At 31.6% G+C, this 12353-nt stretch overlaps 1 protein-coding gene across 4 annotated transcripts in view; it reads left to right on the top strand.

Moving 5' to 3' along the window:
• Window positions 1–12353, top strand: part of LOC114334888 (pancreatic triacylglycerol lipase-like) — a 221183-nt gene that overhangs the window by 59231 nt on the left and 149599 nt on the right. The gene's annotated exons all lie outside the window — the stretch shown is intronic.

Below are 12353 nucleotides of genomic sequence, written 5' to 3'. Positions count from 1 at the left end.
AACCTCGTGATACTATCCCGACATCGTAAGTATTTGGTCTTACATTTAATTTACTCTCAAAATTAATACCAAATTCTGACTTTACTATAATTTTGTTTAAATTATAAATAATATCAATAATACATGGATATATAAGTAATACTAAAATATAAAATATGTACTAACTCGACTATTGACTTACTTATTGTGGTATTTTCTTTCTATTGACTTCCTCTTTCAGTATGGGTATCCACATCCTACTGCATTCCACCGAGGAATTTGCGACACAATTGGTTTCGTTTATAATTTAAATTTTTCCATACTGAAATAGGAAGTCAATAGAAAGAAAATACAACAATTATTAAGTCAATAGTCGAGTTAGTACATATTTTATATTTTAGTATTACTTATATATCCATGTATTATTGATATTATTTATAATTTAAACAAAATTATAGTAAAGTCAGAATTTGGTATTAATTTTGAGAGTAAATTAAATGTAAGACCAAATACTTACGATGTCGGGATAGTATCACGAGGTTTTTTCTGGTTTTCCCTCGTGATTTACTATGAGATCTCTAACGCGAGAATTTTAATGTCACCGTTGCATATGGTTGTCTTTTTAAAGACAGATCACATGCTATGATTTTTTTGTGACGGATATTCTTGAGTTGGGGTTGATTTCATGTAATCGAATGAACTATCTTTCAGTAAAGTCGTCCCAGGAACGCAACTCATAAATATTGGCAATATCATTTTAAAGTCTTCTACTTTAAAATGTATCATATGTATCTGAATTGCCGATATAAATGACTCAAATTAAATAAATTATTAGAAGAATTTTTTTACTAAGCAACAACATTTTTGTTTATGTTAGTAGTATTTTGTATTTTGACAACGGCACCCGATTTGGGCGTCGAAACGTTAATAAAAATCATTTTTTAATAATATTGTGGCTTATTTCCCATTATAAATAGTTAAAATTGTTTAGTCTTATAAATTATACAGATTATATTTGTAATATTATTATCTAATTAAAAAAATTATTTTTTTTATTATGGCGCCATCTATCGACAACTAGAATAACTAGAATAAATGTTGTAAACGTCTGTAATCACGGACGTGCCTTTTTTTCTGTCACATACAATTTAATGCGTTAGAAAGAAATCGAAAAACTGTGACGCACTGAAAGATGATCATGAGAAAAAGAATACAGTTACGATCATTGACTAGTTTACTTACAGGCTTGCGTATCTAGGAGCCGATTTTTTAAATATTTACCTCGTTTAAACGCACCTTTTACGTCAAAGTGACGTTACCAGTGGTGTACCGAAAATAGGTTGATTAAAATTAAAAAATCAAAATAATATAAAAATATTTTACAATATTTAACAAAATGGAAAGTACAGAAAGAAGTTCTTTTGAATAAAATGGATTATGGCTTACTAACGAAAATAAGGAAGTCTGATTTTAAAATATCCATTTTATTTTAAATCTATTTTATATTAAATAATGATAAATAATAAACAATAGTTAATATTTGGTGGAAGCCCCATCATTGTCAATAGGTACAACTTTGGAGTCTTCTTTTCATAGATAGGACCAATCCCCTCGTGTTATAGTCAACAAGCTCTTCCCATGCCTGCTCAATTGCATCGCATAATTCAATTCTATTCCGTGATCAACGGTTTCTTTCATTTGAGTTCTCAAGAATATGTTTGTAATGTAATCCTATTCAATTTTTTCTTCTATATGATAAAAAATGCCCGGGCCTTCAGCACTTATCCATCCCCATACCTTGACCAAGAATCCTCCACTATTCATTAAAATTTAATAGTTATGATGAACAATATATGCATCATTTAATGATGCATATATTGTTCATCACACCTATGATTTCTCGGCCTATAAACTCTTACTCGACCATTGCTATATGACTGAAATACTTTTTCATCGGAAAATGCAACCCTAGACCAAAAGTTCTCTTCACGGTTTATAAATTTATTACAAAATGCAACTCGTCTCCCATTGTGATCCTCAGTCAAAAAAGGTTTCCATGCAGCTGCACAATTTATCAGTCCATTTGCTTTAATTCTTCTACGTGCAGTGCAAATACTGCCCGGAAACGCTGTCTCTTCGCTAGCTTTTTGAGCTGTGGCAAAACAAGATTCTCTCAAATAATCTACTAACATCTCATCCTGTTGATCTGTGGAGATCTTCTGCCTCCTGAACCGCCCAACCGTGCTATAGAGTGAAAATTATCCCATCTATGTTTGATTTTCCATATGCACATATGGCTCACGTTCAAATCTGCACCAACATGTCTTAGTGACCAACCTTCTTTGAGTTTGTCAATTGCTCTTGCTTTTTGCGCATCATTCAAATGCGTTCTAACCATTTTGGAAGATTTTGATATTAGACCTGGATCCCGCGTAAGAAAAAAAAGTTGATTAATAGCAAGCTGAAAATTTGTTAATAGCTTAACGGTGTCTAGTCGGACAAACATTGATGCACGGGAACACTGGAACAGGGGAAGTTTTAACGGTGGAGCATGATAAACGTGTCGTCCTGACAAGTTTATGATGGTGAAAAATAGCAAGTTGTTTTTAAATTTATTCAATAGCCAACGTTATATAATATATAAAAAAATGTTTGCCCGACAAAAAGGTTGGGCATTTTAACGAGTCCGACACGTAGAACATGTCACATCACAGGAACTATGTTGGTGATGAATAGCAGTCTGATTTTTGCATGAGAGTTTAATGAAAGGTTAAAAAAGCAATTGGAAGTTCTGTCGGACAAAATGAATGGGAAATTTTCCTAGTCGGACATTCTAAGCATGTAAGATATGGACAAAAATATTGGTGATAAATAGCAAACTAATTTTGATTTGTTTATGTACAAACTATATTTTGTAACACAAAAAGTTATATGTCGGACAAAAAGTTTGGGCAAATCGAAGGAAATAATTAAAAAACATTTTCTCAGAATGACTTTAGTCACATATTGATAAAGCTATTTTAGTTGTATATTATTATTTATATTTGCATGTGCATATATATACATGCACACTCCAAAAACAGTGAGGTAAGTATCAATGCATGTATATATTGCAAAACAATTATTTTTTTGGGTGGAGTTTGTTCTAGATATTCTCAAAATGATAATAAAAAATGTCAAAGAACATACGAAACCAATCTCTTAGGGTTTTCTAATTAGGCGCATCAGAAAGTACGGAAAATTTCCTACAAAAAACGTTGTATACATGTTTTTCCATACTCAAATCTTAACCCTGTAAACGACATTGAAAAATGTGAAGAGTCTAAAACTTCGGTGCTTATAAGAATAGACGTAAATATGACACATTATGCTTAAAAGTATGTAATAGAAGGCTGCATTTGTCAGTGTGACACTTTGTGCTATACAAAGTAGTATTTGAAAGTACATGGTCTCTGAGTTTCTGTTTGCCACGTGTGTTGGAAATTAAAATTTATATTAACTATGGAGTGTTTTTGTGTCTATTTTTGAGTGTCAACAGTTTAAATTTTAAGTCGCCAAATCAAAAGTGAAACCATTCAACGGAACATTTTTGAGTAATTTTCGAATATTTGACAAAGTTAGTAAAATACTTGGTCATCAGTTCAATGAGGTTCAGTTGCCAGATAATTGTGAAAATTCCACACCTGTAATTTTGAACCAATCAAAATACATTATTTTGACAGATCACCATGGCAACGGAGGTATTTTATCGGAAATTTTTTGCTCGTGGGGTACCCAACAGCGAATTATAGTGGAAATTTTTTGACGTTTACAATAACACAACATTTTTGACAGACTGGTTTTTATTTGTTTACATAATTTAGTTTTGATTCATTTTCTATCACTTGTAGTTACTCAAAACTTATGTAAAATTGAAGAATATACGATTTTCTATCTTGAAATGGTATTTCAATGCAACTACAATGAGTAGAAATTACGAATTTGAAAGCCTAAATAATTGCTGACAAAGCTATGGCGCGCTATTAATCTGTTCATGCAGCTTTGGATTTTCAAATGCAAATTTGGTGTGGAATTTTCTTACCGAATACCACGCGAAGTCAAATTAATATCCGGAAATTTTTTTTTGATCATGAATATTTTTAGAAAATTTCCGGAAATAATTTGACCTCTAGTGGTGTTACTAGTGAAAATTCTATTGAATATCATTCTTCGTGCTATAATGCTTTGCTTGATTGAAAAAGGGTACCTAAATAAATTATTACTAAAATTATATAACGTAATTTTTCTCAACTTTCTACAAATGAAATAATAATGTAATTAATATGTCACATGGCTAGAAATAATTTGCTGCCAAAATAAATCGATTAGTTTAAATTTGAAGTTATGATTGCAATTTATTATGAATTATTGTCAAAAGTGACAGTTTTTCTTAAAGGGAAATGTATTCATAGATATAAGGGTAGACAGGGAATACAGTGCAAAAAGTCGATAGGTGGTCACATCTATCTCTTTTAACCAAGCGATCCCGCGCATGTGGCAGACAAAAATAGCTAGACCACTCAATCCGCGTAAGAAAGAAAAGTTGATTAATAGCAAGCTGAAAATTTGTTAATAGCTTAACGGTGTCTAGTCGGACAAACTTTGATGCACGAGAACACTGGAACAGGGGAAGTTTTAACTGTGGAGCATGATAAACGTGTCGTCCTGACAAGTTTATGATTGTGAAAAATAGCAAGTTGTTTTTAAGTTTATTCGATAGCCAACGTTATGTAATATATGAGAAAATGTTTGTCCGACAAAAATGTTGGGCATTTTAACGAGTCCGACACGTAGAACATGTCACATCACAGGAATTATGTTGGTGATGAATAGCAGTCTGATTTTTGCATGAGAGTTTAATGAAAGGTTAAAAAAGCAATTGGAAGTTCTGTCCGACAAAATTAATGGGAAGTTTTCGTAGTCGGACATTCTAAACAGGTAAGATATAGACAAAAATGCTGGTGATAAATAGCTTTCCCACAAAGACGAAATTTAATTAAGTAAATTATTCCTTACCAAGAATGACTGTTGTCGGAAAAAAATAAGGGGTAGATTTTGTAGTCGGACAATTTAAAAAAAAATAATTTTTGAAATTTCAATAAGGGGTGATTATTCTATGTCAAAAGTACCTGCAATCAATTACAATCGATATCTTTAGATTTATCTCAACATCATTTAGATACCTCACTGTAATACATTTATAGTAGATCAGGCAAATTATATTATGGATTGAGTGGTCTAGCTATTTTTGTCTGCCACATGCGCGGGATCGCTTGGTTAAAAGAGATAGATGTGACCACCTATCGACTTTTTGCACTATATTCCCTGTCTACCCTTATATCTATGAATACATTTCCCTTTAAGAAAAACTGTCACTTTTGACAATAATTCATGATAAATTGCAATCATAACTTCAAATTTAAACTAATCGATTTATTTTGGCAGCAAATTATTTCTAGCCATGTGATATATTAATTACATTATTATTTCATTTGTAGAAAGTTGAGAAAAATTACGTTATATAATTTTAGTAATAATTTATTTAGGTACCCTTTTTCAATCAAGCAAAGCATTATAGCACGAAGAATGATATTCAATAGAATTTTCACAATTATCTGGCAACTGAACCTCATTGAATTGATGACCAAATATTTTACTAACTTTGTCAAATGTTCGAAAATTACTCAAAAATGTTCCGTTGAATGGTTTCACTTTTGATTTGGCGACTTAAAATTTAAACTGTTGACACTCAAAAATAGACACAAAAACACTCCATAGTTAATATAAATTTTAATTTCCCACACACGTGGCAAACAGAAACTCAGAGACCATGTACTTTCAAATACTACTTTGTATAGCACAAAGTGTCACACTGACAAATGCAGCCTTCTATTACATACTTCTAAGCATAATGTGTCATGTTTACGTCTATTCTTATAAGCACCGAAGTTTTAGACTCTTCACATTTTTCAATGTCGTTTACAGGGTTAAGATTTGAGTATGGAAAAAAATGTATACAAGGTTTTTTGTAGGAAATTTTCCGTACTTTCTGATGCGCCTAATTAGAAAACCCTGAGAGATTGCTTTCATATGTTCTTTGACATTTTTTATTATCATTTTGAGAATATCTAGAACAAACTCCACCCAAAAAAATAATTGTTTTGCAATATATACATGCATTGATACTTACCTCACTGTTTTTGGAGTGTGCATGTATATATATGCACATGCAAATATGTGAATATAAATAATAATATACAACTAAAATAGCTTTATCAATATGTGACTAAGTCATTCTGAGAAAAGGTTTTTTAATTATTTCCTTCGATTTGCCCAAACTTTTTGTCCGACATATAACTTTTTGTGTTACAAAATATAGTTTGTACATAAACAAATCAAAATTAGCTTGCTATTTATCACCAATATTTTTGTCCATATCTTACATGCTTAGAATGTCCGACTAGGAAAATTTCCCATTCATTTTGTCCGACAGAACTTCCAATTGCTTTTTTAACCTTTCATTAAACTCTCATGCAAAAATCAGACTGCTATTCATCACCAACATAGTTCCTGTGATGTGACATGTTCTACGTGTCGGACTCGTTAAAATGCCCAACCTTTTTGTCGGGCAAACATTTTTTTATATATTATAATATAACGTTGGCTATTGAATAAACTTAAAAACAACTTGCTATTTTTCACCATCATAAACTTGTCAGGACGACACGTTTATCATGCTCCACCGTTAAAACTTCCCCTGTTCCAGTGTTCCCGTGCATCAATGTTTGTCCGACTAGACACCGTTAAGCTATTAACAAATTTTCAGCTTACTATTAATCAACTTTTTTTCTTACGCGGGATCCAGGTCTATATTCAGTGATCGTAACTATGATTAAAAAAATAATATAAGACATACGTATCAGTGAAATAATTAGCAACATTTAGGTATACATTGTTTTTACTAGGTATAGGTAGTTTTGTTTACTGTTGTCTTATAGTATTTAATGTTTTATTTTCCAATGAAAACAGGGAATTTACTTTATGAATGTTTACATTTGCTTATTCTTCCCCAAATATCTTCGTCATTTTTTCTTGTTTTTGGAATTTTTTTAAAATTGAGGTACATGTTGTAGTAGTAGCCTAATTTTTTGAATATGTATTTTTATAAATTTCACGCTCTGCTTGAAACTTTTTAAAACTCTGTTTCTGAAAGTTTGAGAGTTATTCTAATAAAATCGGAATTTAATTGAAATTTTGTAAATATTTATAATAATGTATCTTAATATATTATATTATTGTGCTTAATTTTTATTATCCTGATGAAATTAGTTAGGTATGTTTTTTATTGTATTTAGTGTTTAGGAATATCCGTTATTTGATCCAGATTATCAATGGTCAATATACCTAACCTATTTCTTGAAATTTTGACAGTAACTGGAGGATATCTTAAAAAGCAAAATATTTCCTATGCCGAAATGTACTTGTACCTTGGGGTGTAATTCACCCCAACTGGGGGGTTGTAACTTGTATACCGAAAATAATCTCAGGAATCTGAGTACAATCTGAATCATAGAAAAATATGTTCTAAGCAAAAAATGTTTTACAGAGTTTTTTCAAAAAAATAATACTTTTAGAATTATTCGCGATTCAAAATTTTTATTTTTCTTATGTTTCCAATCAATTTTTCATGAGCAATTCAAAAACTTCACAGTTTATCGAATACTCGCTCATAGCTAAAATGAAGACTATAGGAAATTAAAGAGATTGCTATTTTTTGCATTAATAGTATGGTATAATAATTAGACCCAAACCCTGACGTCCAAAGTAAAAGTTATCCTCCAACACCAAATTGTTCTATAAAGTCCACATATTTATAGTTCAGTAAAAAGTTACACTATTTTGAGCGTCGAGTCTGGGAGGGAGTGGGGGAGAAGTCGGTAAATTAGTAGATTTTTACCTTTTTCGCAAATATTTCTAAAACTGGGCGGTTTAGCGTGAAGAAGGTTCTATACAAAAATATTATACGTCAAATTTAAAACAAGAAAGGCCCATGCATAATTGTTCTAAAATCAACGGTTCCGGAGTTACAAAGGGTGTAAAAGTGGAGGTTTTCCATATTTTTTAAAATATTTTCAGGCAAATTATAATTTACTGGGGAAACTAATTTTCTCTAACAGGATTCTGTTTTGTAAATGAAATTTGCTATTTCAGTGGCCGGTGGTATGTTAGTGATAAGCCCTTGAAGGAACGTCAACCTAACTACCTTCTCGAGGGGCGCTACTTCTTAAGGCTTTCACAGATCTAGGTCATATAAACCTGTGGTACGGAGAAACCTACTCTGAACTTTCTATGGACAATATCGCATGAATATTTTTCCAATAGTAAATTCCAACAAAATAATTTTAAATACCCAAAATATTTCTTGCATAATAATTATTATAATGCAGTGAGTTTCAAATAAACTTATTCAACAGTTCAAATAAACTTATTCATCAGTTTCAGTCTCTTCTACCTGGTGGTAGGTTCTGAATGAATGCTCGATGCAAGCTTCTGAAGGGAGGGAGGGTAGTGCAGCTAACTTGAGCATTTAATAGCCTTCAAGTAAGACTGGTAGCGAAAATAATCTAGATGTTCCATGTTCCTGGTATCAAACATCACAAAAAGAAAATGCTTTCCGGCGTCAGCTACTGCACTGTGTTTAGCTTTGTGGTCGTTGAAGACTAAAAGTTTTCTACCAAGAGTGTCGTTTGCTTGCACTTTCCTATACGGTGTAATTTTCCCCTTATTGTAGATAAATGATACCGTGACACATCCTGTAAGGCGTATATTGCAAGGAGTACATCCTTCATATTCCCAATACCTCTCTGAATGTTGGAGCAATGGTGTAGACTTTTCCTTGCTGATTGCTTTTCTTTGGTATCACCATTGTTTTTCTAACTCCCTTAGTCAATATGTTCGAGAGTTTTACAAAGTCTCATTTTACTGTGTATTTTAAGTACTCTAATGGCCGGTTGCACCAACAGATCTTAAGCTTAAGTCGAGAATATCATAAGAATTAATATAATATAATTATAATATATTACAATAAGAATACCTTAATATAATAATACGCAACGTAAGTGGTACTCAAGGAGGCCCTATCTATAAGTAGAGCTTAGCTAAGCTGGAGCTTAAGATCTGTTGGTGCAACGAGGCATAAAAAATATATTACAATTTTTTTCAGTAAAATTGTCCGTTTTCCTGTTATATATGTTGAGTTTTAAAATTTTTCTCTAATTACAAAATCGTCAACTTCAATGAGTTGTAACTAAGTTTGTCTCAGGCTTACAGCACAAATAAAAAAGGAATCTATTTAATTTGTTACAGACTACATTTTACCTGTTAACACTTTTTTCGATAATATGTAACAATTTTGTGTGATTCGTGAAAAATTGATAGGAAAGCTAAGAAAAATTAAAATTTTTAATCACGAGTAAGTCTGAAATTATTATTAGTCCATTTACTCGCGGTTTTTGCTCTAAAATTTTAAATAACCGCTTGGATTGACTAAACTTTGGCATACACATAGCTAGCATGCCAAAAAAATTGATATTGTGCCGATGTGTGCTTTTGCCCAAGAAGCCACAGAAAGTACTAACTTACTGAAAAAGCGCTATAGAACAAAAGTTGCTTAGAATTAGTCAGTTTATCTATTTCCGTACTTATTTTGAACGTATATTTTTTCACCCTCAGGGCAAAAGCACACATTGGCACAATAGCACTTTTTTCTTTGACACGTTAGCTATATGTTTGCCAAAGTTCATGTCAATCCATGAGGTTCTTTAAACTGTAGAGGTTTTACAATATTTTACCGTCAGTGAATGGTCTATATATTTTTTGAAGAAACTCTACCGAATATTTTTTGCTTGGAATATATCTTATCTATCGGTTCTTATGATTATATTCAGTATAAAGGTTTCATCCTCCCATTTTGGGGCATAGGCGTAACCAGGATGATCCTAAGGGGGAGTTACAACTACTGGAAAGGGGGGGTTACAACTACTGGAAGGTCTCTGAGGGGTATGGTGTTAAGCGTATAGAGCTCAAAGTACATCCCAATGCGGGGGTTCTAACCCCCAAAACCCCCCAGGTTACGCCTATGTTTTGGGGTGACTGAATTCCATCACCCAAATTAAAATCATCTCGTTTCCGTCTAAAGTCCTTTTACCCTATGACGGCCGATATGCAATTAAGAGATGACCAGTGGGTCTCAAACAGTGGGGCGTTAATATTTAATTCCGATCGTTTGAAAAGTAAAAATATTTAATTTCCTGTATTTTATGTTCAGTAAGAATATTGGAATTTTCTCTATCAAAGGCAAATAAAATGAATATAATATGTATATACACGGAGTGTTAAAAGAAGTGGGACGGAATATTTCGAATACTCGAAATTATTTGTCGACATCAAATGTTCATTAAGGTCTCTACTTTGCGTAGAATGAAAATTATACGAATGGTTTTGCATGCAGTAAAATTGGAAAATATTTGATATGTATGTCCAAATATGAATAACATATACATTCAGGAATTTACTTTCTACAGACACTGTATTAAATAATCTTGAAACAAACTGGCACTAAATCACTTACGAGTTTTCAACAAAATAAAAGGTTTAAACAAGTGTAGTGATTGCAAAAACGATTCGCATGTTTTAAATATAAGATTTTTGCTCTTTATGTATTTTGCTAAAATATTAAATAACACCAATACAATTCACAACCATCATTTAATTTTTACCGATAAACAAAAGTGAATATGATGACAAGTTTGAATTTGATCGACTTTGTCGATAACAGTGTCGTTAATAGATATTTTTAAATACCATGAATCATTTTCCAATGATTGGGTGGATTTAAGAAATACATATTTACTAAACAAATTTTTTTACGTGTATAAAGTAGATTATAATAATTATGACACATGGTACTCCTTATATTTTTTAAATAACATGATTTTGTAAAGGCATAACTTTGATTATTGGCTAAACCTACAATATACGATACGTCACAAAAAATTTAAAAAAAGAACATGTAAATTCACTGTTTAAATAAGATACAGTGCGCTGGAATAAGTGTTACCCGCCTTAATAATCTATTTATTTCTAGCACATAAGCAAAACACTCGGACAGGTCGATTTTTAAAATAATCAAAGTATATTATAACATCAATGTTTCGAACTTTACGCGATCCCTCTTCAGGTGACACGCAAAATTTTGATTTTTTGAAATGGGAAAGTGGATCATGTGATAGCTCATTTAAAAGCGTTTGAAATACTGATTACAAAAATGTATAATACTTTAATCATTTTTTAGAGCGTAGGCGCAAAATTTCGATCGAATTGTTTCTAAATGCATTCATGCACTAATCCTGAGAAAACTAATAAGTATTTTTGAAAAATTTAAACGCAGAATAAAAGATTACATTATTACCGAGGGCTGAAAGTCCCTTAAAATAAACAAAAATTTCTTTTGAATGATATATTTGAAATTAAAAATCCGACTAAATTTTCTTTTTCCCCCCTTGTGACTTATTAAACTAATCATTATAGAAGTTCTCAGGGACTTTTGACCCTCGACAATACTGTAATATTTCATTCTGCATTTAAATTTTTCAAAAATAATTTTTAGTTTTAAATAAAGTTAGTAAGAGTTAGTAAGGGGGGGGGGGGTAACACTTATTCCTTCGCACTGTATATTCCGTACTATTGCAATAAAATATTAAAACGAATAAACGAAAACTTGTTGAGTAGTGCTGATTGACACAACAGACCAGTAAAATGTTATTCATAAAGATAGCGTAAAATATATCGTCGCTTATCTGGTCCGCTAGTAATAAAGTTATCGGCATTTAATTGCAAAGCGGTCTTCTTAGGTGGAAAATACTTTAGTATCTATTTGTCTCGCTATAATTACCACTTGCGACTATCTCATTGTCATTTCAATTAATCTTATTAGTTGGTTCGGTATGTGGATATACCTTAAGCCCGAAGCCATTATTTTCCTTTTTAAATTGTCAAAAGCGTGTTTGAAGTCTAGAAACAACATGTTTATCGTATCCATTGGATTTTGTCATTAGTTGCGTGCAAATTTTGTCTATTGTAAAACTTTCTTTCCCAAATCTTATTGTCCGTCTCTTTATGTATGTATCTATCTCTTATTATTCCTGTCCTGTCAGTACTTTGTGTAACATTTAATAAGGTGATACCTAGATAATTCTTTTGTATTATTATCTCCTTACTTTAGAAGTTGGATCGCGCGTACCAAAAAAAGTTTATTAATAGCAAGCTGAAAAATA

Source organism: Diabrotica virgifera, chromosome 2 (assembly GCF_917563875.1).
Source record: "Diabrotica virgifera virgifera chromosome 2, PGI_DIABVI_V3a".
Lineage (NCBI taxonomy): Eukaryota > Metazoa > Arthropoda > Insecta > Coleoptera > Chrysomelidae > Diabrotica > Diabrotica virgifera.
The sequence above is the reverse complement of the archived record's forward strand: the minus strand, read 5'-3'. Positions and strand labels throughout refer to the sequence as shown.